This window comes from Triturus cristatus, chromosome 4_1, assembly GCF_964204655.1.
Source record: "Triturus cristatus chromosome 4_1, aTriCri1.1, whole genome shotgun sequence".
In the NCBI taxonomy this organism is placed as follows: domain Eukaryota; kingdom Metazoa; phylum Chordata; class Amphibia; order Caudata; family Salamandridae; genus Triturus; species Triturus cristatus.
The window spans coordinates 120,427,727-120,454,091 of record NC_140585.1 but is presented as its reverse complement, the minus strand read 5'-3'; the positions used below and the strand labels follow the sequence as shown (position 1 = coordinate 120,454,091).

Genomic DNA, 26,365 nt, shown 5'->3' with positions numbered 1-26,365 from the left:
CATAGATAGATAGAAAGATAGATAGACAGATCGATAAATAGGTATTTATTTTAATCAATCATTTCTTATTAAAGCAGATTATTTTTAGCTAGGAATTTCTGATTTGTAATCATTTATGAAAAAAGATTACTTCTCCTAACCAAAAGAAGCAAAGCTGCCTATTACAATACTGTGAATTGATTGAGGGCATGCCCTAACCTCATGAAGGTGAGCACTGTTGAACTGAAGACAATATGTCCTCGTTAGTATAGTGGTCAGTATCCCCGCCTGTCACGCGGGAGACCGGGGTTCAATTCCCCGACGGGGAGACGATTCCTTTTATTCACACAATTAAATAAAATGATGTACTTAATAACATTGTAAACTATATTTGTCATTATCCTTGTCTATTACGATTGAGATAAACGTTGAATTCAGTGATGGCCAAATTGCTTACAGATGTGTTAACTAAAAGTCAGAATATGCTCTGAATATTTCAATCTGCACAGACCATACCATCAAAAACAATTTACATCTATAATCTAATGGAAATGGAATGAAGCAGTGGGGAATCTTATGCTTCTGCTCAACTCTAGGGGCTAGATTTAGAAGTGGAGTGGATGCTTTTTGTTAGTAGTGACCCCTGGTGGTAAATGGTTATAAGCTGCAAATGGTAAAGTGAGCTGATTGTATATATATATATATATATATACATATACATAGATAGATAGAAAGATAGATAGACAGATCGATAAATAGGTATTTATTTTAATCAATCATTTCTTATTAAAGCAGATTATTTTTGGCTAGGAATTTCTGATTTGTAATCATTTATGAAAAAAGATTGCTTCTCCTAACCAAAAGAAGCAAAGCTGCCTATTACAATACTGTGAATTGATTGAGGGCATGCCCTAACCTCATGAAGGATAGCACTGTTGAACTGAAGACAATATGTCCTCGTTAGTATAGTGGTCAGTATCCCCGCCTGTCACGCGGGAGACCGGGGTTCAATTCCCCGACGGGGAGACGATTCCTTTTATTCACACAATTAAATAAAATGATGTACTTAATAACATTGTAAACTATATTTGTCATTATCCTTGTCTATTACGATTGAGATAAACGTTGAATTCAGTGATGGCCAAATTGCTTACAGATGTGTTAACTAAAAGTCAGAATATGCTCTGAATATTTCAATCTGCACAGACCATACCATCAAAAACAATTTACATCTATAATCTAATGGAAATGGAATGAAGCAGTGGGGAATCTTATGCTTCTGCTCAACTCTAGGGGCTAGATTTAGAAGTGGAGTGGATGCTTTTTGTTAGTAGTGACCCCTGGTGGTAAATGGTTATAAGCTGCAAATGGTAAAGTGAGCTGATTGTATATATATATATATATATATATATATACATATACATAGATAGATAGAAAGATAGATAGACAGATCGATAAATAGGTATTTATTTTAATCAATCATTTCTTATTAAAGCAGATTATTTTTGGCTAGGAATTTCTGATTTGTAATCATTTATGAAAAAAGATTGCTTCTCCTAACCAAAAGAAGCAAAGCTGCCTATTACAATACTGTGAATTGATTGAGGGCATGCCCTAACCTCATGGAGGTGAGCACTGTTGAACTGAAGCCAATATGTCCTCGTTAGTATAGTGGTCAGTATCCCCGCCTGTCACGCGGCAGACCGGGGTTCAATTCCCCGACGGGGAGACAATTCCTTTTATTCACACAATTAAATAAAATGATGTACTTAATAACATTGTAAACTATATTTGTCATTATCCTTCTCTATTACGATTGAGATAAACGTTGAATTCAGTGATGGCCAAATTGCTTACAGATGTGTTAACTAAAAGTCAGAATATGCTCTGAATATTTCAATCTGCACAGACCATACCATCAAAAACAATTTACATCTGTAATCTAATGGAAAATGGAATGAAGCAGTGGGGAATCTTATGCTTCTGCTCAACTCTAGGGGCTGGATTTAGAAGTGGAGTGGATGCTTTTTGTTAGTAGTGACCCCTGGTGGTAAATGGTTATAAGCTGCAAATGGTAAAGTGAGCTGATTGTATATATATATATATATATATATATATATACATATACATAGATAGATAGAAAGATAGATAGACAGATCGATAAATAGGTATTTATTTTAATCAATCATTTCTTATTAAAGCAGATTATTTTTAGCTAGGAATTTCTGATTTGTAATCATTTATGAAAAAAGATTACTTCTCCTAACCAAAAGAAGCAAAGCTGCCTATTACAATACTGTGAGTTGATTGAGGGCATGCCCTAACCTCATGAAGGTGAGCACTGTTGAACTGAAGACAATATGTCCTCGTTAGTATAGTGGTCAGTATCCCCGCCTGTCACGCGGGAGACCGGGGTTCAATTCCCCGACGGGGAGACGATTCCTTTTATTCACACAATTAAATAAAATGATGTACTTAATAACATTGTAAACTATATTTGTCATTATCCTTGTCTATTACGATTGAGATAAACGTTGAATTCAGTGATGGCCAAATTGCTTACAGATGTGTTAACTAAAAGTCAGAATATGCTCTGAATATTTCAATCTGCACAGACCATACCATCAAAAACAATTTACATCTATAATCTAATGGAAATGGAATGAAGCAGTGGGGAATCTTATGCTTCTGCTCAACTCTAGGGGCTAGATTTAGAAGTGGAGTGGATGCTTTTTGTTAGTAGTGACCCCTGGTGGTAAATGGTTATAAGCTGCAAATGGTAAAGTGAGCTGATTGTATATATATATATATATATATATATATACATAGATAGATAGAAAGATAGATAGACAGATCGATAGATAGGTATTTATTTTAATCAATCATTTCTTATTAAAGCAGATTATTTTTGGCTAGGAATTTCTGATTTGTAATCATTTATGAAAAAAGATTGCTTCTCCTAACCAAAAGAAGCAAAGCTGCCTATTACAATACTGTGAATTGATTGAGGGCATGCCCTAACCTCATGGAGGTGAGCACTGTTGAACTGAAGCCAATATGTCCTCGTTAGTATAGTGGTCAGTATCCCCGCCTGTCACGCGGGAGACCGGGGTTCAATTCCCCGACGGGGAGACGATTCCTTTTATTCACACAATTAAATAAAATGATGTACTTAATAACATTGTAAACTATATTTGTCATTATCCTTCTCTATTACGATTGAGATAAACGTTGAATTCAGTGATGGCCAAATTGCTTACAGATGTGTTAACTAAAAGTCAGAATATGCTCTGAATATTTCAATCTGCACAGACCATACCATCAAAAACAATTTACATCTGTAATCTAATGGAAAATGGAATGAAGCAGTGGGGAATCTTATGCTTCTGCTCAACTCTAGGGGCTGGATTTAGAAGTGGAGTGGATGCTTTTTGTTAGTAGTGACCCCTGGTGGTAAATGGTTATAAGCTGCAAATGGTAAAGTGAGCTGATTGTATATATATATATATATATATATATATATATATATATATATACATATACATAGATAGATAGAAAGATAGATAGACAGATCGATAAATAGGTATTTATTTTAATCAATCATTTCTTATTAAAGCAGATTATTTTTGGCTAGGAATTTCTGATTTGTAATCATTTATGAAAAAAGATTGCTTCTCCTAACCAAAAGAAGCAAAGCTGCCTATTACAATACTGTGAATTGATTGAGGGCATGCCCTAACCTCATGGAGGTGAGCACTGTTGAACTGAAGCCAATATGTCCTCGTTAGTATAGTGGTCAGTATCCCCGCCTGTCACGCGGCAGACCGGGGTTCAATTCCCCGACGGGGAGACGATTCATTTTATTCACACAATTAAATAAAATGATGTACTTAATAACATTGTAAACTATATTTGTCATTATCCTTCTCTATTACGATTGAGATAAACGTTGAATTCAGTGATGGCCAAATTGCTTACAGATGTGTTAACTAAAAGTCAGAATATGCTCTGAATATTTCAATCTGCACAGACCATACCATCAAAAACAATTTACATCTGTAATCTAATGGAAAATGGAATGAAGCAGTGGGGAATCTTATGCTTCTGCTCAACTCTAGGGGCTGGATTTAGAAGTGGAGTGGATGCTTTTTGTTAGTAGTGACCCCTGGTGGTAAATGGTTATAAGCTGCAAATGGTAAAGTGAGCTGATTGTATATATATATATATATATATATATATATACATATACATAGATAGATAGAAAGATAGATAGACAGATCGATAAATAGGTATTTATTTTAATCAATCATTTCTTATTAAAGCAGATTATTTTTAGCTAGGAATTTCTGATTTGTAATCATTTATGAAAAAAGATTGCTTCTCCTAACCAAAAGAAGCAAAGCTGCCTATTACAATACTGTGAATTGATTGAGGGCATGCCCTAACCTCATGGAGGTGAGCACTGTTGAACTGAAGCCAATATGTCCTCGTTAGTATAGTGGTCAGTATCCCCGCCTGTCACGCGGCAGACCGGGGTTCAATTCCCCGACGGGGAGACGATTCCTTTTATTCACACAATTAAATAAAATGATGTACTTAATAACATTGTAAACTATATTTGTCATTATCCTTCTCTATTACGATTGAGATAAACGTTGAATTCAGTGATGGCCAAATTGCTTACAGATGTGTTAACTAAAAGTCAGAATATGCTCTGAATATTTCAATCTGCACAGACCATACCATCAAAAACAATTTACATCTGTAATCTAATGGAAAATGGAATGAAGCAGTGGGGAATCTTATGCTTCTGCTCAACTCTAGGGGCTGGATTTAGAAGTGGAGTGGATGCTTTTTGTTAGTAGTGACCCCTGGTGGTAAATGGTTATAAGCTGCAAATGGTAAAGTGAGCTGATTGTATATATATATATATATATATATATATATATACATATACATAGATAGATAGAAAGATAGATAGACAGATCGATAAATAGGTATTTATTTTAATCAATCATTTCTTATTAAAGCAGATTATTTTTAGCTCGGAATTTCTGATTTGTAATCATTTATGAAAAAAGATTACTTCTCCTAACCAAAAGAAGCAAAGCTGCCTATTACAATACTGTGAATTGATTGAGGGCATGCCCTAACCTCATGAAGGTGAGCACTGTTGAACTGAAGACAATATGTCCTCGTTAGTATAGTGGTCAGTATCCCCGCCTGTCACGCGGGAGACCGGGGTTCAATTCCCCGACGGGGAGACGATTCCTTTTATTCACACAATTAAATAAAATGATGTACTTAATAACATTGTAAACTATATTTGTCATTATCCTTGTCTATTACGATTGAGATAAACGTTGAATTCAGTGATGGCCAAATTGCTTACAGATGTGTTAACTAAAAGTCAGAATATGCTCTGAATATTTCAATCTGCACAGACCATACCATCAAAAACAATTTACATCTATAATCTAATGGAAATGGAATGAAGCAGTGGGGAATCTTATGCTTCTGCTCAACTCTAGGGGCTAGATTTAGAAGTGGAGTGGATGCTTTTTGTTAGTAGTGACCCCTGGTGGTAAATGGTTATAAGCTGCAAATGGTAAAGTGAGCTGATTGTATATATATATATATATATATATATACATATACATAGATAGATAGAAAGATAGATAGACAGATCGATAAATAGGTATTTATTTTAATCAATCATTTCTTATTAAAGCAGATTATTTTTGGCTAGGAATTTCTGATTTGTAATCATTTATGAAAAAAGATTGCTTCTCCTAACCAAAAGAAGCAAAGCTGCCTATTACAATACTGTGAATTGATTGAGGGCATGCCCTAACCTCATGAAGGTGAGCACTGTTGAACTGAAGACAATATGTCCTCGTTAGTATAGTGGTCAGTATCCCCGCCTGTCACGCGGGAGACCGGGGTTCAATTCCCTGACGGGGAGACGATTCCTTTTATTCACACAATTAAATAAAATGATGTACTTAATAACATTGTAAACTATATTTGTCATTATCCTTGTCTATTACGATTGAGATAAACGTTGAATTCAGTGATGGCCAAATTGCTTACAGATGTGTTAACTAAAAGTCAGAATATGCTCTGAATATTTCAATCTGCACAGACCATACCATCAAAAACAATTTACATCTATAATCTAATGGAAATGGAATGAAGCAGTGGGGAATCTTATGCTTCTGCTCAACTCTAGGGGCTAGATTTAGAAGTGGAGTGGATGCTTTTTGTTAGTAGTGACCCCTGGTGGTAAATGGTTATAAGCTGCAAATGGTAAAGTGAGCTGATTGTATATATATATATATATATATATATACATAGATAGATAGAAAGATAGATAGACAGATCGATAGATAGGTATTTATTTTAATCAATCATTTCTTATTAAAGCAGATTATTTTTGGCTAGGAATTTCTGATTTGTAATCATTTATGAAAAAAGATTGCTTCTCCTAACCAAAAGAAGCAAAGCTGCCTATTACAATACTGTGAATTGATTGAGGGCATGCCCTAACCTCATGGAGGTGAGCACTGTTGAACTGAAGCCAATATGTCCTCGTTAGTATAGTGGTCAGTATCCCCGCCTGTCACGCGGCAGACCGGGGTTCAATTCCCCGACGGGGAGACGATTCCTTTTATTCACACAATTAAATAAAATGATGTACTTAATAACATTGTAAACTATATTTGTCATTATCCTTCTCTATTACGATTGAGATAAACGTTGAATTCAGTGATGGCCAAATTGCTTACAGATGTGTTAACTAAAAGTCAGAATATGCTCTGAATATTTCAATCTGCACAGACCATACCATCAAAAACAATTTACATCTGTAATCTAATGGAAAATGGAATGAAGCAGTGGGGAATCTTATGCTTCTGCTCAACTCTAGGGGCTGGATTTAGAAGTGGAGTGGATGCTTTTTGTTAGTAGTGACCCCTGGTGGTAAATGGTTATAAGCTGCAAATGGTAAAGTGAGCTGATTGTATATATATATATATATATATATATATATACATATACATAGATAGATAGAAAGATAGATAGACAGATCGATAAATAGGTATTTATTTTAATCAATCATTTCTTATTAAAGCAGATTATTTTTAGCTAGGAATTTCTGATTTGTAAACATTTATGAAAAAAGATTACTTCTCCTAACCAAAAGAAGCAAAGCTGCCTATTACAATACTGTGAATTGATTGAGGGCATGCCCTAACCTCATGAAGGTGAGCACTGTTGAACTGAAGACAATATGTCCTCGTTAGTATAGTGGTCAGTATCCCCGCCTGTCACGCGGGAGACCGGGGTTCAATTCCCCGACGGGGAGACGATTCCTTTTATTCACACAATAAAATAAAATGATGTACTTAATAACATTGTAAACTATATTTGTCATTATCCTTGTCTATTACGATTGAGATAAACGTTGAATTCAGTGATGGCCAAATTGCTTACAGATGTGTTAACTAAAAGTCAGAATATGCTCTGAATATTTCAATCTGCACAGACCATACCATCAAAAACAATTTACATCTATAATCTAATGGAAATGGAATGAAGCAGTGGGGAATCTTATGCTTCTGCTCAACTCTAGGGGCTAGATTTAGAAGTGGAGTGGATGCTTTTTGTTAGTAGTGACCCCTGGTGGTAAATGGTTATAAGCTGCAAATGGTAAAGTGAGCTGATTGTATATATATATATATATATATATATACATATACATAGATAGATAGAAAGATAGATAGACAGATCGATAAATAGGTATTTATTTTAATCAATCATTTCTTATTAAAGCAGATTATTTTTGGCTAGGAATTTCTGATTTGTAATCATTTATGAAAAAAGATTGCTTCTCCTAACCAAAAGAAGCAAAGCTGCCTATTACAATACTGTGAATTGATTGAGGGCATGCCCTAACCTCATGAAGGTGAGCACTGTTGAACTGAAGACAATATGTCCTCGTTAGTATAGTGGTCAGTATCCCCGCCTGTCACGCGGGAGACCGGGGTTCAATTCCCCGACGGGGAGACGATTCCTTTTATTCACACAATTAAATAAAATGATGTACTTAATAACATTGTAAACTATATTTGTCATTATCCTTGTCTATTACGATTGAGATAAACGTTGAATTCAGTGATGGCCAAATTGCTTACAGATGTGTTAACTAAAAGTCAGAATATGCTCTGAATATTTCAATCTGCACAGACCATACCATCAAAAACAATTTACATCTATAATCTAATGGAAATGGAATGAAGCAGTGGGGAATCTTATGCTTCTGCTCAACTCTAGGGGCTAGATTTAGAAGTGGAGTGGATGCTTTTTGTTAGTAGTGACCCCTGGTGGTAAATGGTTATAAGCTGCAAATGGTAAAGTGAGCTGATTGTATATATATATATATATATATATATATATATACATATACATAGATAGATAGAAAGATAGATAGACAGATCGATAAATAGGTATTTATTTTAATCAATCATTTCTTATTAAAGCAGATTATTTTTGGCTAGGAATTTCTGATTTGTAATCATTTATGAAAAAAGATTGCTTCTCCTAACCAAAAGAAGCAAAGCTGCCTATTACAATACTGTGAATTGATTGAGGGCATGCCCTAACCTCATGGAGGTGAGCACTGTTGAACTGAAGCCAATATGTCCTCGTTAGTATAGTGGTCAGTATCCCCGCCTGTCACGCGGCAGACCGGGGTTCAATTCCCCGACGGGGAGACAATTCCTTTTATTCACACAATTAAATAAAATGATGTACTTAATAACATTGTAAACTATATTTGTCATTATCCTTCTCTATTACGATTGAGATAAACGTTGAATTCAGTGATGGCCAAATTGCTTACAGATGTGTTAACTAAAAGTCAGAATATGCTCTGAATATTTCAATCTGCACAGACCATACCATCAAAAACAATTTACATCTGTAATCTAATGGAAAATGGAATGAAGCAGTGGGGAATCTTATGCTTCTGCTCAACTCTAGGGGCTGGATTTAGAAGTGGAGTGGATGCTTTTTGTTAGTAGTGACCCCTGGTGGTAAATGGTTATAAGCTGCAAATGGTAAAGTGAGCTGATTGTATATATATATATATATATATATATATATATATATATATATACATATACATAGATAGATAGAAAGATAGATAGACAGATCGATAAATAGGTATTTATTTTAATCAATCATTTCTTATTAAAGCAGATTATTTTTAGCTAGGAATTTCTGATTTGTAATCATTTATGAAAAAAGATTACTTCTCCTAACCAAAAGAAGCAAAGCTGCCTATTACAATACTGTGAATTGATTGAGGGCATGCCCTAACCTCATGAAGGTGAGCACTGTTGAACTGAAGACAATATGTCCTCGTTAGTATAGTGGTCAGTATCCCCGCCTGTCACGCGGGAGACCGGGGTTCAATTCCCCGACGGGGAGACGATTCCTTTTATTCACACAATTAAATAAAATGATGTACTTAATAACATTGTAAACTATATTTGTCATTATCCTTGTCTATTACGATTGAGATAAACGTTGAATTCAGTGATGGCCAAATTGCTTACAGATGTGTTAACTAAAAGTCAGAATATGCTCTGAATATTTCAATCTGCACAGACCATACCATCAAAAACAATTTACATCTATAATCTAATGGAAATGGAATGAAGCAGTGGGGAATCTTATGCTTCTGCTCAACTCTAGGGGCTAGATTTAGAAGTGGAGTGGATGCTTTTTGTTAGTAGTGACCCCTGGTGGTAAATGGTTATAAGCTGCAAATGGTAAAGTGAGCTGATTGTATATATATATATATATATATATATACATAGATAGATAGAAAGATAGATAGACAGATCGATAGATAGGTATTTATTTTAATCAATCATTTCTTATTAAAGCAGATTATTTTTGGCTAGGAATTTCTGATTTGTAATCATTTATGAAAAAAGATTGCTTCTCCTAACCAAAAGAAGCAAAGCTGCCTATTACAATACTGTGAATTGATTGAGGGCATGCCCTAACCTCATGGAGGTGAGCACTGTTGAACTGAAGCCAATATGTCCTCGTTAGTATAGTGGTCAGTATCCCCGCCTGTCACGCGGGAGACCGGGGTTCAATTCCCCGACGGGGAGACGATTCCTTTTATTCACACAATTAAATAAAATGATGTACTTAATAACATTGTAAACTATATTTGTCATTATCCTTCTCTATTACGATTGAGATAAACGTTGAATTCAGTGATGGCCAAATTGCTTACAGATGTGTTAACTAAAAGTCAGAATATGCTCTGAATATTTCAATCTGCACAGACCATACCATCAAAAACAATTTACATCTGTAATCTAATGGAAAATGGAATGAAGCAGTGGGGAATCTTATGCTTCTGCTCAACTCTAGGGGCTGGATTTAGAAGTGGAGTGGATGCTTTTTGTTAGTAGTGACCCCTGGTGGTAAATGGTTATAAGCTGCAAATGGTAAAGTGAGCTGATTGTATATATATATATATATATATATATATATATATATATATATATATACATATACATAGATAGATAGAAAGATAGATAGACAGATCGATAAATAGGTATTTATTTTAATCAATCATTTCTTATTAAAGCAGATTATTTTTGGCTAGGAATTTCTGATTTGTAATCATTTATGAAAAAAGATTGCTTCTCCTAACCAAAAGAAGCAAAGCTGCCTATTACAATACTGTGAATTGATTGAGGGCATGCCCTAACCTCATGGAGGTGAGCACTGTTGAACTGAAGCCAATATGACCTCGTTAGTATAGTGGTCAGTATCCCCGCCTGTCACGCGGCAGACCGGGGTTCAATTCCCCGACGGGGAGACGATTCCTTTTATTCACACAATTAAATAAAATGATGTACTTAATAACATTGTAAACTATATTTGTCATTATCCTTCTCTATTACGATTGAGATAAACGTTGAATTCAGTGATGGCCAAATTGCTTACAGATGTGTTAACTAAAAGTCAGAATATGCTCTGAATATTTCAATCTGCACAGACCATACCATCAAAAACAATTTACATCTGTAATCTAATGGAAAATGGAATGAAGCAGTGGGGAATCTTATGCTTCTGCTCAACTCTAGGGGCTGGATTTAGAAGTGGAGTGGATGCTTTTTGTTAGTAGTGACCCCTGGTGGTAAATGGTTATAAGCTGCAAATGGTAAAGTGAGCTGATTGTATATATATATATATATATATATATATATATATATACATAGATAGATAGAAAGATAGATAGACAGATCGATAGATAGGTATTTTTTTTAATCAATCATTTCTTATTAAAGCAGATTATTTTTGGCTAGGAATTTCTGATTTGTAATCATTTATGAAAAAAGATTGCTTCTCCTAACCAAAAGAAGCAAAGCTGCCTATTACAATACTGTGAATTGATTGAGGGCATGCCCTAACCTCATGGAGTTGAGCACTGTTGAACTGAAGCCAATATGTCCTCGTTAGTATAGTGGTCAGTATCCCCGCCTGTCACGCGGGAGACCGGGGTTCAATTCCCCGACGGGGAAACGATTCCTTTTATTCACACAATTAAATAAAATGATGTACTTAATAACATTGTAAACTATATTTGTCATTATCCTTCTCTATTACGATTGAGATAAACGTTGAATTCAGTGATGGCCAAATTGCTTACAGATGTGTTAACTAAAAGTCAGAATATGCTCTGAATATTTCAATCTGCACAGACCATACCATCAAAAACAATTTACATCTGTAATCTAATGGAAAATGGAATGAAGCAGTGGGGAATCTTATGCTTCTGCTCAACTCTAGGGGCTGGATTTAGAAGTGGAGTGGATGCTTTTTGTTAGTAGTGACCCCTGGTGGTAAATGGTTATAAGCTGCAAATGGTAAAGTGAGCTGATTGTATATATATATATATATATATATATATATATATATATATATATACATATACATAGATAGATAGAAAGATAGATAGACAGATCGATAAATAGGTATTTATTTTAATCAATCATTTTTTATTAAAGCAGATTATTTTTGGCTAGGAATTTCTGATTTGTAATCATTTATGAAAAAAGATTGCTTCTCCTAACCAAAAGAAGCAAAGCTGCCTATTACAATACTGTGAATTGATTGAGGGCATGCCCTAACCTCATGAAGGTGAGCACTGTTGAACTGAAGACAATATGTCCTCGTTAGTATAGTGGTCAGTATCCCCGCCTGTCACGCGGGAGACCGGGGTTCAATTCCCCGACGGGGAGACAATTCCTTTTATTCACACAATTAAATAAAATGATGTACTTAATAACATTGTAAACTATATTTGTCATTATCCTTCTCTATTACGATTGAGATAAACGTTGAATTCAGTGATGGCCAAATTGCTTACAGATGTGTTAACTAAAAGTCAGAATATGCTCTGAATATTTCAATCTGCACAGACCATACCATCAAAAACAATTTACATCTGTAATCTAATGGAAAATGGAATGAAGCAGTGGGGAATCTTATGCTTCTGCTCAACTCTAGGGGCTGGATTTAGAAGTGGAGTGGATGCTTTTTGTTAGTAGTGACCCCTGGTGGTAAATGGTTATAAGCTGCAAATGGTAAAGTGAGCTGATTGTATATATATATATATATATATATATATATATATATATATACATATACATAGATAGATAGAAAGATAGATAGACAGATCGATAAATAGGTATTTATTTTAATCAATCATTTCTTATTAAAGCAGATTATTTTTAGCTAGGAATTTCTGATTTGTAATCATTTATGAAAAAAGATTACTTCTCCTAACCAAAAGAAGCAAAGCTGCCTATTACAATACTGTGAATTGATTGAGGGCATGCCCTAACCTCATGAAGGTGAGCACTGTTGAACTGAAGACAATATGTCCTCGTTAGTATAGTGGTCAGTATCCCCGCCTGTCACGCGGGAGACCGGGGTTCAATTCCCCGACGGGGAGACGATTCCTTTTATTCACACAATTAAATAAAATGATGTACTTAATAACATTGTAAACTATATTTGTCATTATCCTTGTCTATTACGATTGAGATAAACGTTGAATTCAGTGATGGCCAAATTGCTTACAGATGTGTTAACTAAAAGTCAGAATATGCTCTGAATATTTCAATCTGCACAGACCATACCATCAAAAACAATTTACATCTATAATCTAATGGAAATGGAATGAAGCAGTGGGGAATCTTATGCTTCTGCTCAACTCTAGGGGCTAGATTTAGAAGTGGAGTGGATGCTTTTTGTTAGTAGTGACCCCTGGTGGTAAATGGTTATAAGCTGCAAATGGTAAAGTGAGCTGATTGTATATATATATATATATATATATATACATAGATAGATAGAAAGATAGATAGACAGATCGATAGATAGGTATTTATTTTAATCAATCATTTCTTATTAAAGCAGATTATTTTTGGCTAGGAATTTCTGATTTGTAATCATTTATGAAAAAAGATTGCTTCTCCTAACCAAAAGAAGCAAAGCTGCCTATTACAATACTGTGAATTGATTGAGGGCATGCCCTAACCTCATGGAGGTGAGCACTGTTGAACTGAAGCCAATATGTCCTCGTTAGTATAGTGGTCAGTATCCCCGCCTGTCACGCGGGAGACCGGGGTTCAATTCCCCGACGGGGAGACGATTCCTTTTATTCACACAATTAAATAAAATGATGTACTTAATAACATTGTAAACTATATTTGTCATTATCCTTCTCTATTACGATTGAGATAAACGTTGAATTCAGTGATGGCCAAATTGCTTACAGATGTGTTAACTAAAAGTCAGAATATGCTCTGAATATTTCAATCTGCACAGACCATACCATCAAAAACAATTTACATCTGTAATCTAATGGAAAATGGAATGAAGCAGTGGGGAATCTTATGCTTCTGCTCAACTCTAGGGGCTGGATTTAGAAGTGGAGTGGATGCTTTTTGTTAGTAGTGACCCCTGGTGGTAAATGGTTATAAGCTGCAAATGGTAAAGTGAGCTGATTGTATATATATATATATATATATATATATATATATATATATATATATACATATACATAGATAGATAGAAAGATAGATAGACAGATCGATAAATAGGTATTTATTTTAATCAATCATTTCTTATTAAAGCAGATTATTTTTGGCTAGGAATTTCTGATTTGTAATCATTTATGAAAAAAGATTGCTTCTCCTAACCAAAAGAAGCAAAGCTGCCTATTACAATACTGTGAATTGATTGAGGGCATGCCCTAACCTCATGGAGGTGAGCACTGTTGAACTGAAGCCAATATGTCCTCGTTAGTATAGTGGTCAGTATCCCCGCCTGTCACGCGGCAGACCGGGGTTCAATTCCCCGACGGGGAGACGATTCCTTTTATTCACACAATTAAATAAAATGATGTACTTAATAACATTGTAAACTATATTTGTCATTATCCTTCTCTATTACGATTGAGATAAACGTTGAATTCAGTGATGGCCAAATTGCTTACAGATGTGTTAACTAAAAGTCAGAATATGCTCTGAATATTTCAATCTGCACAGACCATACCATCAAAAACAATTTACATCTGTAATCTAATGGAAAATGGAATGAAGCAGTGGGGAATCTTATGCTTCTGCTCAACTCTAGGGGCTGGATTTAGAAGTGGAGTGGATGCTTTTTGTTAGTAGTGACCCCTGGTGGTAAATGGTTATAAGCTGCAAATGGTAAAGTGAGCTGATTGTATATATATATATATATATATATATATATATATATATACATAGATAGATAGAAAGATAGATAGACAGATCGATAGATAGGTATTTTTTTTAATCAATCATTTCTTATTAAAGCAGATTATTTTTGGCTAGGAATTTCTGATTTGTAATCATTTATGAAAAAAGATTGCTTCTCCTAACCAAAAGAAGCAAAGCTGCCTATTACAATACTGTGAATTGATTGAGGGCATGCCCTAACCTCATGGAGTTGAGCACTGTTGAACTGAAGCCAATATGTCCTCGTTAGTATAGTGGTCAGTATCCCCGCCTGTCACGCGGGAGACCGGGGTTCAATTCCCCGACGGGGAGACGATTCCTTTTATTCACACAATTAAATAAAATGATGTACTTAATAACATTGTAAACTATATTTGTCATTATCCTTCTCTATTACGATTGAGATAAACGTTGAATTCAGTGATGGCCAAATTGCTTACAGATGTGTTAACTAAAAGTCAGAATATGCTCTGAATATTTCAATCTGCACAGACCATACCATCAAAAACAATTTACATCTGTAATCTAATGGAAAATGGAATGAAGCAGTGGGGAATCTTATGCTTCTGCTCAACTCTAGGGGCTGGATTTAGAAGTGGAGTGGATGCTTTTTGTTAGTAGTGACCCCTGGTGGTAAATGGTTATAAGCTGCAAATGGTAAAGTGAGCTGATTGTATATATATATATATATATATATATATATATATATATATATACATATACATAGATAGATAGAAAGATAGATAGACAGATCGATAAATAGGTATTTATTTTAATCAATCATTTTTTATTAAAGCAGATTATTTTTGGCTAGGAATTTCTGATTTGTAATCATTTATGAAAAAAGATTGCTTCTCCTAACCAAAAGAAGCAAAGCTGCCTATTACAATACTGTGAATTGATTGAGGGCATGCCCTAACCTCATGAAGGTGAGCACTGTTGAACTGAAGACAATATGTCCTCGTTAGTATAGTGGTCAGTATCCCCGCCTGTCACGCGGGAGACCGGGGTTCAATTCCCCGACGGGGAGACGATTCCTTTTATTCACACAATTAAATAAAATGATGTACTTAATAACATTGTAAACTATATTTGTCATTATCCTTGTCTATTACGATTGAGATAAACGTTGAATTCAGTGATGGCCAAATTGCTTACAGATGTGTTAACTAAAAGTCAGAATATGCTCTGAATATTTCAATCTGCACAGACCATACCATCAAAAACAATTTACATCTATAATCTAATGGAAATGGAATGAAGCAGTGGGGAATCTTATGCTTCTGCTCAACTCTAGGGGCTAGATTTAGAAGTGGAGTGGATGCTTTTTGTTAGTAGTGACCCCTGGTGGTAAATGGTTATAAGCTGCAAATGGTAAAGTGAGCTGATTGTATATATATATATATATATATATATACATAGATAGATAGAAAGATAGATAGACAGATCGATAGATAGGTATTTATTTTAATCAATCATTTCTTATTAAAGCAGATTATTTTTGGCTAGGAATTTCTGATTTGTAATCATTTATGAAAAAAGATTGCTTCTCCTAACCAAAAGAAGCAAAGCTGCCTATTACAATACTGTGAATTGATTGAGGGCATGCCCTAACCTCATGGAGGTGAGCACTGTTGAACTGAAGCCAATATGTCCTCGTTAGTATAGTGGTCAGTATCCCCGCCTGTCACGCGGGAGACCGGGGTTCAATTCCCCGACGGGGAGACGATTCCTTTTATTCACACAATTAAATAAAATTATGTACTTAATAACATTGTAAACTATATTTGTCATTATCCTTCTCTATTACGATTGAGATAAACGTTGAATTCAGTGATGGCCAAATTGCTTACAGATGTGTTAACTAAAAGTCAGAATATGCTCTGAATATTTCAATCTGCACAGACCATACCATCAAAAACAATTTACATCTGTAATCTAATGGAAAATGGAATGAAGCAGTGGGGAATCTTATGCTTCTGCTCAACTCTAGGGGCTGGATTTAGAAGTGGAGTGGATGCTTTTTGTTAGTAGTGACCCCTGGTGGTAAATGGTTATAAGCTGCAAATGGTAAAGTGAGCTGATTGTATATATATATATATATATATATATATATATATATATATACATATACATAGATAGATAGAAAGATAGATAGACAGATCGATAAATAGGTATTTATTTTAATCAATCATTTCTTATTAAAGCAGATTATTTTTGGCTAGGAATTTCTGATTTGTAATCATTTATGAAAAAAGATTGCTTCTCCTAACCAAAAGAAGCAAAGCTGCCTATTACAATACTGTGAATTGATTGAGGGCATGCCCTAACCTCATGGAGGTGAGCACTGTTGAACTGAAGCCAATATGTCCTCGTTAGTATAGTGGTCAGTATCCCCGCCTGTCACGCGGCAGACCGGGGTTCAATTCCCCGACGGGGAGACGATTCCTTTTATTCACAAAATTAAATAAAATGATGTACTTAATAACATTGTAAACTATATTTGTCATTATCCTTCTCTATTACGATTGAGATAAACGTTGAATTCAGTGATGGCCAAATTGCTTACAGATGTGTTAACTAAAAGTCAGAATATGCTCTGAATATTTCAATCTGCACAGACCATACCATCAAAAACAATTTACATCTGTAATCTAATGGAAAATGGAATGAAGCAGTGGGGAATCTTATGCTTCTGCTCAACTCTAGGGGCTGGATTTAGAAGTGGAGTGGATGCTTTTTGTTAGTAGTGACCCCTGGTGGTAAATGGTTATAAGCTGCAAATGGTAAAGTGAGCTGATTGTATATATATATATATATATATATATATATACATATACATAGATAGATAGAAAGATAGATAGACAGATCGATAAATAGGTATTTATTTTAATCAATCATTTCTTATTAAAGCAGATTATTTTTAGCTAGGAATTTCTGATTTGTAATCATTTATGAAAAAAGATTACTTCTCCTAACCAAAAGAAGCAAAGCTGCCTATTACAATACTGTGAATTGATTGAGGGCATGCCCTAACCTCATGAAGGTGAGCACTGTTGAACTGAAGACAATATGTCCTCGTTAGTATAGTGGTCAGTATCCCCGCCTGTCACGCGGGAGACCGGGGTTCAATTCCCCGACGGGGAGACGATTCCTTTTATTCACACAATTAAATAAAATGATGTACTTAATAACATTGTAAACTATATTTGTCATTATCCTTCTCTATTACGATTGAGATAAACGTTGAATTCAGTGATGGCCAAATTGCTTACAGATGTGTTAACTAAAAGTCAGAATATGCTCTGAATATTTCAATCTGCACAGACCATACCATCAAAAACAATTTACATCTATAATCTAATGGAAATGGAATGAAGCAGTGGGGAATCTTATGCTTCTGCTCAACTCTAGGGGCTAGATTTAGAAGTGGAGTGGATGCTTTTTGTTAGTAGTGACCCCTGGTGGTAAATGGTTATAAGCTGCAAATGGTAAAGTGAGCTGATTGTATATATATATATATATATATATATATACATAGATAGATAGAAAGATAGATAGACAGATCGATAGATAGGTATTTATTTTAATCAATCATTTCTTATTAAAGCAGATTACTTTTGGCTAGAAATTTCTGATTTGTAATCATTTATGAAAAAAGATTGCTTCTCCTAACCAAAAGAAGCAAAGCTGCCTATTACAATACTGTGAATTGATTGAGGGCATGCCCTAACCTCATGGAGGTGAGCACTGTTGAACTGAATCCAATATGTCCTCGTTAGTATAGTGGTCAGTATCCCCGCCTGTCACGCGGGAGACCGGGGTTCAATTCCCCGACGGGGAGACGATTCCTTTTATTCACACAATTAAATAAAATGATGTACTTAATAACATTTTAAACTATATTTGTCATTATCCTTGTCTATTACGATTGAGATAAACGTTGAATTCAGTGATGGCCAAATTGCTTACAGATGTGTTAACTAAAAGTCAGAATATGCTCTGAATATTTCAATCTGCACAGACCATACCATCAAAAACAATTTACATCTATAATCTAATGGAAATGGAATGAAGCAGTGGGGAATCTTATGCTTCTGCTCAACTCTAGGGGCTAGATTTAGAAGTGGAGTGGATGCTTTTTGTTAGTAGTGACCCCTGGTGGTAAATGGTTATAAGCTGCAAATGGTAAAGTGAGCTGATTGTATATATATATATATATATATATATATACATATACATAGATAGATAGAAAGATAGATAGACAGATCGATAAATAGGTATTTATTTTAATCAATCATTTCTTATTAAAGCAGATTATTTTTGGCTAGGAATTTCTGATTTGTAATCATTTATGAAAAAAGATTGCTTCTCCTAACCAAAAGAAGCAAAGCTGGCTATTACAATACTGTGAATTGATTGAGGGCATGCCCTAACCTCATGAAGGTGAGCACTGTTGAACTGAAGACAATATGTCCTCGTTAGTATAGTGGTCAGTATCCCCGCCTGTCACGCGGGAGACCGGGGTTCAATTCCCCGACGGGGAGACGATTCCTTTTATTCACACAATTAAATAAAATGATGTACTTAATAACATTGTAAACTATATTTGTCATTATCCTTGTCTATTACGATTGAGATAAACGTTGAATTCAGTGATGGCCAAATTGCTTACAGATGTGTTAACTAAAAGTCAGAATATGCTCTGAATATTTCAATCTGCACAGACCATACCATCAAAAACAATTTACATCTATAATCTAATGGAAATGGAATGAAGCAGTGGGGAATCTTATGCTTCTGCTCAACTCTAGGGGCTAGATTTAGAAGTGGAGTGGATGCTTTTTGTTAGTAGTGACCCCTGGTGGTAAATGGTTATAAGCTGCAAATGGTAAAGTGAGCTGATTGTATATATATATATATATATATATATATATACATATACATAGATAGATAGAAAGATAGATAGACAGATCGATAAATAGGTATTTATTTTAATCAATCATTTCTTATTAAAGCAGATTATTTTTGGCTAGGAATTTCTGATTTGTAATCATTTATGAAAAAAGATTGCTTCTCCTAACCAAAAGAAGCAAAGCTGCCTATTACAATACTGTGAATTGATTGAGGGCATGCCCTAACCTCATGGAGGTGAGCACTGTTGAACTGAAGCCAATATGTCCTCGTTAGTATAGTGGTCAGTATCCCCGCCTGTCACGCGGCAGACCGGGGTTCAATTCCCCGACGGGGAGACAATTCCTTTTATTCACACAATTAAATAAAATGATGTACTTAATAACATTGTAAACTATATTTGTCATTATCCTTCTCTATTACGATTGAGATAAACGTTGAATTCAGTGATGGCCAAATTGCTTACAGATGTGTTAACTAAAAGTCAGAATATGCTCTGAATATTTCAATCTGCACAGACCATACCATCAAAAACAATTTACATCTGTAATCTAATGGAAAATGGAATGAAGCAGTGGGGAATCTTATGCTTCTGCTCAACTCTAGGGGCTGGATTTAGAAGTGGAGTGGATGCTTTTTGTTAGTAGTGACCCCTGGTGGTAAATGGTTATAAGCTGCAAATGGTAAAGTGAGCTGATTGTATATATATATATATATATATATATATATATACATATACATAGATAGATAGAAAGATAGATAGACAGATCGATAAATAGGTATTTATTTTAATCAATCATTTCTTATTAAAGCAGATTATTTTTAGCTAGGAATTTCTGATTTGTAATCATTTATGAAAAAAGATTACTTCTCCTAACCAAAAGAAGCAAAGCTGCCTATTACAATACTGTGAATTGATTGAGGGCATGCCCTAACCTCATGAAGGTGAGCACTGTTGAACTGAAGACAATATGTCCTCGTTAGTATAGTGGTCAGTATCCCCGCCTGTCACGCGGGAGACCGGGGTTCAATTCCCCGACGGGGAGACGATTCCTTTTATTCACACAATTAAATAAAATGATGTACTTAATAACATTGTAAACTATATTTGTCATTATCCTTGTCTATTACGATTGAGATAAACGTTGAATTCAGTGATGGCCAAATTGCTTACAGATGTGTTAACTAAAAGTCAGAATATGCTCTGAATATTTCAATCTGCACAGACCATACCATCAAAAACAATTTACATCTATAATCTAATGGAAATGGAATGAAGCAGTGGGGAATCTTATGCTTCTGCTCAACTCTAGGGGCTAGATTTAGAAGTGGAGTGGATGCTTTTTGTTAGTAGTGACCCCTGGTGGTAAATGGTTATAAGCTGCAAATGGTAAAGTGAGCTGATTGTATATATATATATATATATATATATACATAGATAGATAGAAAGATAGATAGACAGATCGATAGATAGGTATTTATTTTAATCAATCATTTCTTATTAAAGCAGATTATTTTTGGCTAGGAATTTCTGATTTGTAATCATTTATGAAAAAAGATTGCTTCTCCTAACCAAAAGAAGCAAAGCTGCCTATTACAATACTGTGAATTGATTGAGGGCATGCCCTAACCTCATGGAGGTGAGCACTGTTGAACTGAAGCCAATATGTCCTCGTTAGTATAGTGGTCAGTATCCCCGCCTGTCACGCGGGAGACCGGGGTTCAATTCCCCGACGGGGAGACGATTCCTTTTATTCACACAATTAAATAAAATGATGTACTTAATAACATTGTAAACTATATTTGTCATTATCCTTCTCTATTACGATTGAGATAAACGTTGAATTCAGTGATGGCCAAATTGCTTACAGATGTGTTAACTAAAAGTCAGAATATGCTCTGAATATTTCAATCTGCACAGACCATACCATCAAAAACAATTTACATCTGTAATCTAATGGAAAATGGAATGAAGCAGTGGGGAATCTTATGCTTCTGCTCAACTCTAGGGGCTGGATTTAGAAGTGGAGTGGATGCTTTTTGTTAGTAGTGACCCCTGGTGGTAAATGGTTATAAGCTGCAAATGGTAAAGTGAGCTGATTGTATATATATATATATATATATATATATATATATATATATATATATATATATATATACATATACATAGATAGATAGAAAGATAGATAGACAGATCGATAAATAGGTATTTATTTTAATCAATCATTTCTTATTAAAGCAGATTATTTTTGGCTAGGAATTTCTGATTTGTAATCATTTATGAAAAAAGATTGCTTCTCCTAACCAAAAGAAGCAAAGCTGCCTATTACAATACTGTGAATTGATTGAGGGCATGCCCTAACCTCATGGAGGTGAGCACTGTTGAACTGAAGCCAATATGTCCTCGTTAGTATAGTGGGCAGTATCCCCGCCTGTCACGCGGCAGACCGGGGTTCAATTCCCCGACGGGGAGACGATTCCTTTTATTCACACAATTAAATAAAATGATGTACTTAATAACATTGTAAACTATATTTGTCATTATCCTTCTCTATTACGATTGAGATAAACGTTGAATTCAGTGATGGCCAAATTGCTTACAGATGTGTTAACTAAAAGTCAGAATATGCTCTGAATATTTCAATCTGCACAGACCATACCATCAAAAACAATTTACATCTGTAATCTAATGGAAAATGGAATGAAGCAGTGGGGAATCTTATGCTTCTGCTCAACTCTAGGGGCTGGATTTAGAAGTGGAGTGGATGCTTTTTGTTAGTAGTGACCCCTGGTGGTAAATGGTTATAAGCTGCAAATGGTAAAGTGAGCTGATTGTATATATATATATATATATATATATATATATATATACATATACATAGATAGATAGAAAGATAGATAGACAGATCGATAAATAGGTATTTATTTTAATCAATCATTTCTTATTAAAGCAGATTATTTTTAGCTAGGAATTTCTGATTTGTAATCATTTATGAAAAAAGATTACTTCTCCTAACCAAAAGAAGCAAAGCTGCCTATTACAATACTGTGAATTGATTGAGGGCATGCCCTAACCTCATGAAGGTGAGCACTGTTGAACTGAAGACAATATGTCCTCGTTAGTATAGTGGTCAGTATCCCCGCCTGTCACGCGGGAGACCGGGGTTCAATTCCCCAACGGGGAGACGATTCCTTTTATTCACACAATTAAATAAAATGATGTACTTAATAACATTGTAAACTATATTTGTCATTATCCTTCTCTATTACGATTGAGATAAACGTTGAATTCAGTGATGGCCAAATTGCTTACAGATGTGTTAACTAAAAGTCAGAATATGCTCTGAATATTTCAATCTGCACAGACCATACCATCAAAAACAATTTACATCTATAATCTAATGGAAATGGAATGAAGCAGTGGGGAATCTTATGCTTCTGCTCAACTCTAGGGGCTAGATTTAGAAGTGGAGTGGATGCTTTTTGTTAGTAGTGACCCCTGGTGGTAAATGGTTATAAGCTGCAAATGGTAAAGTGAGCTGATTGTATATATATATATATATATATATATACATAGATAGATAGAAAGATAGATAGACAGATCGATAGATAGGTATTTATTTTAATCAATCATTTCTTATTAAAGCAGATTACTTTTGGCTAGAAATTTCTGATTTGTAATCATTTATGAAAAAAGATTGCTTCTCCTAACCAAAAGAAGCAAAGCTGCCTATTACAATACTGTGAATTGATTGAGGGCATGCCCTAACCTCATGGAGGTGAGCACTGTTGAACTGAATCCAATATGTCCTCGTTAGTATAGTGGTCAGTATCCCCGCCTGTCACGCGGGAGACCGGGGTTCAATTCCCCGACGGGGAGACGATTCCTTTTATTCACACAATTAAATAAAATGATGTACTTAATAACATTTTAAACTATATTTGTCATTATCCTTGTCTATTACGATTGAGATAAACGTTGAATTCAGTGATGGCCAAATTGCTTACAGATGTGTTAACTAAAAGTCAGAATATGCTCTGAATATTTCAATCTGCACAGACCATACCATCAAAAACAATTTACATCTATAATCTAATGGAAATGGAATGAAGCAGTGGGGAATCTTATGCTTCTGCTCAACTCTAGGGGCTAGATTTAGAAGTGGAGTGGATGCTTTTTGTTAGTAGTGACCCCTGGTGGTAAATGGTTATAAGCTGCAAATGGTAAAGTGAGCTGATTGTATATATATATATATATATATATATATATATATATACATAGATAGATAGAAAGATAGATAGACAGATCGATAGATAGGTATTTATTTTAATCAATCATTTCTTATTAAAGCAGATTATTTTTGGCTAGGAATTTCTGATTTGTAATCATTTATGAAAAAAGATTGCTTCTCCTAACCAAAAGAAGCAAAGCTGCCTATTACAATACTGTGAATTGATTGAGGGCATGCCCTAACCTCATGGAGTTGAGCACTGTTGAACTGAAGCCAATATGTCCTCGTTAGTATAGTGGTCAGTATCCCCGCCTGTCACGCGGGAGACCGGGGTTCAATTCCCCGACGGGGAGACGATTCCTTTTATTCACACAATTAAATAAAATGATGTACTTAATAACATTGTAAACTATATTTGTCATTATCCTTCTCTATTACGATTGAGATAAACGTTGAATTCAGTGATGGCCAAATTGCTTACAGATGTGTTAACTAAAAGTCAGAATATGCTCTGAATATTTCAATCTGCACAGACCATACCATCAAAAACAATTTACATCTGTAATCTAATGGAAAATGGAATGAAGCAGTGGGGAATCTTATGCTTCTGCTCAACTCTAGGGGCTGGATTTAGAAGTGGAGTGGATACTTTTTGTTAGTAGTGACCCCTGGTGGTAAATGGTTATAAGCTGCAAATGGTAAAGTGAGCTGATTGTATATATATATATATATATATATATATATATATATATATATATATACATATACATAGATAGATAGAAAGATAGATAGACAGATCGATAAATAGGTATTTATTTTAATCAATCATTTTTTATTAAAGCAGATTATTTTTGGCTAGGAATTTCTGATTTGTAATCATTTATGAAAAAAGATTGCTTCTCCTAACCAAAAGAAGCAAAGCTGCCTATTACAATACTGTGAATTGATTGAGGGCATGCCCTAACCTCATGAAGGTGAGCACTGTTGAACTGAAGACAATATGTCCTCGTTAGTATAGTGGTCAGTATCCCCGCCTGTCACGCGGGAGACCGGGGTTCAATTCCCCGACGGGGAGACGATTCCTTTTATTCACACAATTAAATAAAATGATGTACTTAATAACATTGTAAACTATATTTGTCATTATCCTTGTCTATTACGATTGAGATAAACGTTGAATTCAGTGATGGCCAAATTGCTTACAGATGTGTTAACTAAAAGTCAGAATATGCTCTGAATATTTCAATCTGCACAGACCATACCATCAAAAACAATTTACATCTATAATCTAATGGAAATGGAATGAAGCAGTGGGGAATCTTATGCTTCTGCTCAACTCTAGGGGCTAGATTTAGAAGTGGAGTGGATGCTTTTTGTTAGTAGTGACCCCTGGTGGTAAATGGTTATAAGCTGCAAATGGTAAAGTGAGCTGATTGTATATATATATATATATATATATATACATAGATAGATAGAAAGATAGATAGACAGATCGATAGATAGGTATTTATTTTAATCAATCATTTCTTATTAAAGCAGATTATTTTTGGCTAGGAATTTCTGATTTGTAATCATTTATGAAAAAAGATTGCTTCTCCTAACCAAAAGAAGCAAAGCTGCCTATTACAATACTGTGAATTGATTGAGGGCATGCCCTAACCTCATGGAGGTGAGCACTGTTGAACTGAAGCCAATATGTCCTCGTTAGTATAGTGGTCAGTATCCCCGCCTGTCACGCGGGAGACCGGGGTTCAATTCCCCGACGGGGAGACGATTCCTTTTATTCACACAATTAAATAAAATTATGTACTTAATAACATTGTAAACTATATTTGTCATTATCCTTCTCTATTACGATTGAGATAAACGTTGAATTCAGTGATGGCCAAATTGCTTACAGATGTGTTAACTAAAAGTCAGAATATGCTCTGAATATTTCAATCTGCACAGACCATACCATCAAAAACAATTTACATCTGTAATCTAATGGAAAATGGAATGAAGCAGTGGGGAATCTTATGCTTCTGCTCAACTCTAGGGGCTGGATTTAGAAGTGGAGTGGATGCTTTTTGTTAGTAGTGACCCCTGGTGGTAAATGGTTATAAGCTGCAAATGGTAAAGTGAGCTGATTGTATATATATATATATATATATATATATATATATATATACATATACATAGATAGATAGAAAGATAGATAGACAGATCGATAAATAGGTATTTATTTTAATCAATCATTTCTTATTAAAGCAGATTATTTTTGGCTAGGAATTTCTGATTTGTAATCATTTATGAAAAAAGATTGCTTCTCCTAACCAAAAGAAGCAAAGCTGCCTATTACAATACTGTGAATTGATTGAGGGCATGCCCTAACCT

At 34.8% G+C, this 26,365-nt stretch overlaps 25 non-coding genes across 25 annotated transcripts; all 25 read left to right on the top strand.

Moving 5' to 3' along the window:
* Positions 1-236: 236 nt before the first annotated feature.
* On the top strand, positions 237-308 carry TRNAD-GUC (transfer RNA aspartic acid (anticodon GUC)). The gene has a single exon. It is a non-coding gene; the product is annotated as a tRNA-Asp (tRNA).
* Positions 309-933: 625 nt separating this feature from the next.
* TRNAD-GUC (transfer RNA aspartic acid (anticodon GUC)) lies at positions 934-1,005 on the top strand. Its single transcript has one exon. It is a non-coding gene; the product is annotated as a tRNA-Asp (tRNA).
* A 1,337-nt stretch (positions 1,006-2,342) lies between these two features.
* Positions 2,343-2,414, top strand: TRNAD-GUC (transfer RNA aspartic acid (anticodon GUC)). The gene has a single exon. It is a non-coding gene; the product is annotated as a tRNA-Asp (tRNA).
* Positions 2,415-3,039: 625 nt separating this feature from the next.
* On the top strand, positions 3,040-3,111 carry TRNAD-GUC (transfer RNA aspartic acid (anticodon GUC)). Its single transcript has one exon. It is a non-coding gene; the product is annotated as a tRNA-Asp (tRNA).
* A 2,060-nt stretch (positions 3,112-5,171) lies between these two features.
* TRNAD-GUC (transfer RNA aspartic acid (anticodon GUC)) lies at positions 5,172-5,243 on the top strand. Its single transcript has one exon. It is a non-coding gene; the product is annotated as a tRNA-Asp (tRNA).
* A 2,030-nt stretch (positions 5,244-7,273) lies between these two features.
* TRNAD-GUC (transfer RNA aspartic acid (anticodon GUC)) lies at positions 7,274-7,345 on the top strand. Its single transcript has one exon. It is a non-coding gene; the product is annotated as a tRNA-Asp (tRNA).
* Positions 7,346-7,974: 629 nt separating this feature from the next.
* TRNAD-GUC (transfer RNA aspartic acid (anticodon GUC)) lies at positions 7,975-8,046 on the top strand. Its single transcript has one exon. It is a non-coding gene; the product is annotated as a tRNA-Asp (tRNA).
* Positions 8,047-9,399: 1,353 nt separating this feature from the next.
* On the top strand, positions 9,400-9,471 carry TRNAD-GUC (transfer RNA aspartic acid (anticodon GUC)). The gene has a single exon. It is a non-coding gene; the product is annotated as a tRNA-Asp (tRNA).
* A 623-nt stretch (positions 9,472-10,094) lies between these two features.
* On the top strand, positions 10,095-10,166 carry TRNAD-GUC (transfer RNA aspartic acid (anticodon GUC)). Its single transcript has one exon. It is a non-coding gene; the product is annotated as a tRNA-Asp (tRNA).
* A 1,356-nt stretch (positions 10,167-11,522) lies between these two features.
* On the top strand, positions 11,523-11,594 carry TRNAD-GUC (transfer RNA aspartic acid (anticodon GUC)). Its single transcript has one exon. It is a non-coding gene; the product is annotated as a tRNA-Asp (tRNA).
* A 648-nt stretch (positions 11,595-12,242) lies between these two features.
* TRNAD-GUC (transfer RNA aspartic acid (anticodon GUC)) lies at positions 12,243-12,314 on the top strand. The gene has a single exon. It is a non-coding gene; the product is annotated as a tRNA-Asp (tRNA).
* A 644-nt stretch (positions 12,315-12,958) lies between these two features.
* TRNAD-GUC (transfer RNA aspartic acid (anticodon GUC)) lies at positions 12,959-13,030 on the top strand. Its single transcript has one exon. It is a non-coding gene; the product is annotated as a tRNA-Asp (tRNA).
* A 623-nt stretch (positions 13,031-13,653) lies between these two features.
* Positions 13,654-13,725, top strand: TRNAD-GUC (transfer RNA aspartic acid (anticodon GUC)). The gene has a single exon. It is a non-coding gene; the product is annotated as a tRNA-Asp (tRNA).
* Positions 13,726-15,083: 1,358 nt separating this feature from the next.
* TRNAD-GUC (transfer RNA aspartic acid (anticodon GUC)) lies at positions 15,084-15,155 on the top strand. Its single transcript has one exon. It is a non-coding gene; the product is annotated as a tRNA-Asp (tRNA).
* Positions 15,156-15,801: 646 nt separating this feature from the next.
* Positions 15,802-15,873, top strand: TRNAD-GUC (transfer RNA aspartic acid (anticodon GUC)). The gene has a single exon. It is a non-coding gene; the product is annotated as a tRNA-Asp (tRNA).
* Positions 15,874-16,496: 623 nt separating this feature from the next.
* Positions 16,497-16,568, top strand: TRNAD-GUC (transfer RNA aspartic acid (anticodon GUC)). Its single transcript has one exon. It is a non-coding gene; the product is annotated as a tRNA-Asp (tRNA).
* A 1,350-nt stretch (positions 16,569-17,918) lies between these two features.
* TRNAD-GUC (transfer RNA aspartic acid (anticodon GUC)) lies at positions 17,919-17,990 on the top strand. The gene has a single exon. It is a non-coding gene; the product is annotated as a tRNA-Asp (tRNA).
* A 625-nt stretch (positions 17,991-18,615) lies between these two features.
* TRNAD-GUC (transfer RNA aspartic acid (anticodon GUC)) lies at positions 18,616-18,687 on the top strand. The gene has a single exon. It is a non-coding gene; the product is annotated as a tRNA-Asp (tRNA).
* A 631-nt stretch (positions 18,688-19,318) lies between these two features.
* Positions 19,319-19,390, top strand: TRNAD-GUC (transfer RNA aspartic acid (anticodon GUC)). Its single transcript has one exon. It is a non-coding gene; the product is annotated as a tRNA-Asp (tRNA).
* A 1,341-nt stretch (positions 19,391-20,731) lies between these two features.
* TRNAD-GUC (transfer RNA aspartic acid (anticodon GUC)) lies at positions 20,732-20,803 on the top strand. Its single transcript has one exon. It is a non-coding gene; the product is annotated as a tRNA-Asp (tRNA).
* Positions 20,804-21,426: 623 nt separating this feature from the next.
* On the top strand, positions 21,427-21,498 carry TRNAD-GUC (transfer RNA aspartic acid (anticodon GUC)). The gene has a single exon. It is a non-coding gene; the product is annotated as a tRNA-Asp (tRNA).
* Positions 21,499-23,565: 2,067 nt separating this feature from the next.
* On the top strand, positions 23,566-23,637 carry TRNAD-GUC (transfer RNA aspartic acid (anticodon GUC)). The gene has a single exon. It is a non-coding gene; the product is annotated as a tRNA-Asp (tRNA).
* Positions 23,638-24,270: 633 nt separating this feature from the next.
* On the top strand, positions 24,271-24,342 carry TRNAD-GUC (transfer RNA aspartic acid (anticodon GUC)). Its single transcript has one exon. It is a non-coding gene; the product is annotated as a tRNA-Asp (tRNA).
* A 650-nt stretch (positions 24,343-24,992) lies between these two features.
* Positions 24,993-25,064, top strand: TRNAD-GUC (transfer RNA aspartic acid (anticodon GUC)). Its single transcript has one exon. It is a non-coding gene; the product is annotated as a tRNA-Asp (tRNA).
* A 623-nt stretch (positions 25,065-25,687) lies between these two features.
* Positions 25,688-25,759, top strand: TRNAD-GUC (transfer RNA aspartic acid (anticodon GUC)). The gene has a single exon. It is a non-coding gene; the product is annotated as a tRNA-Asp (tRNA).
* Positions 25,760-26,365: the final 606 nt, after the last annotated feature.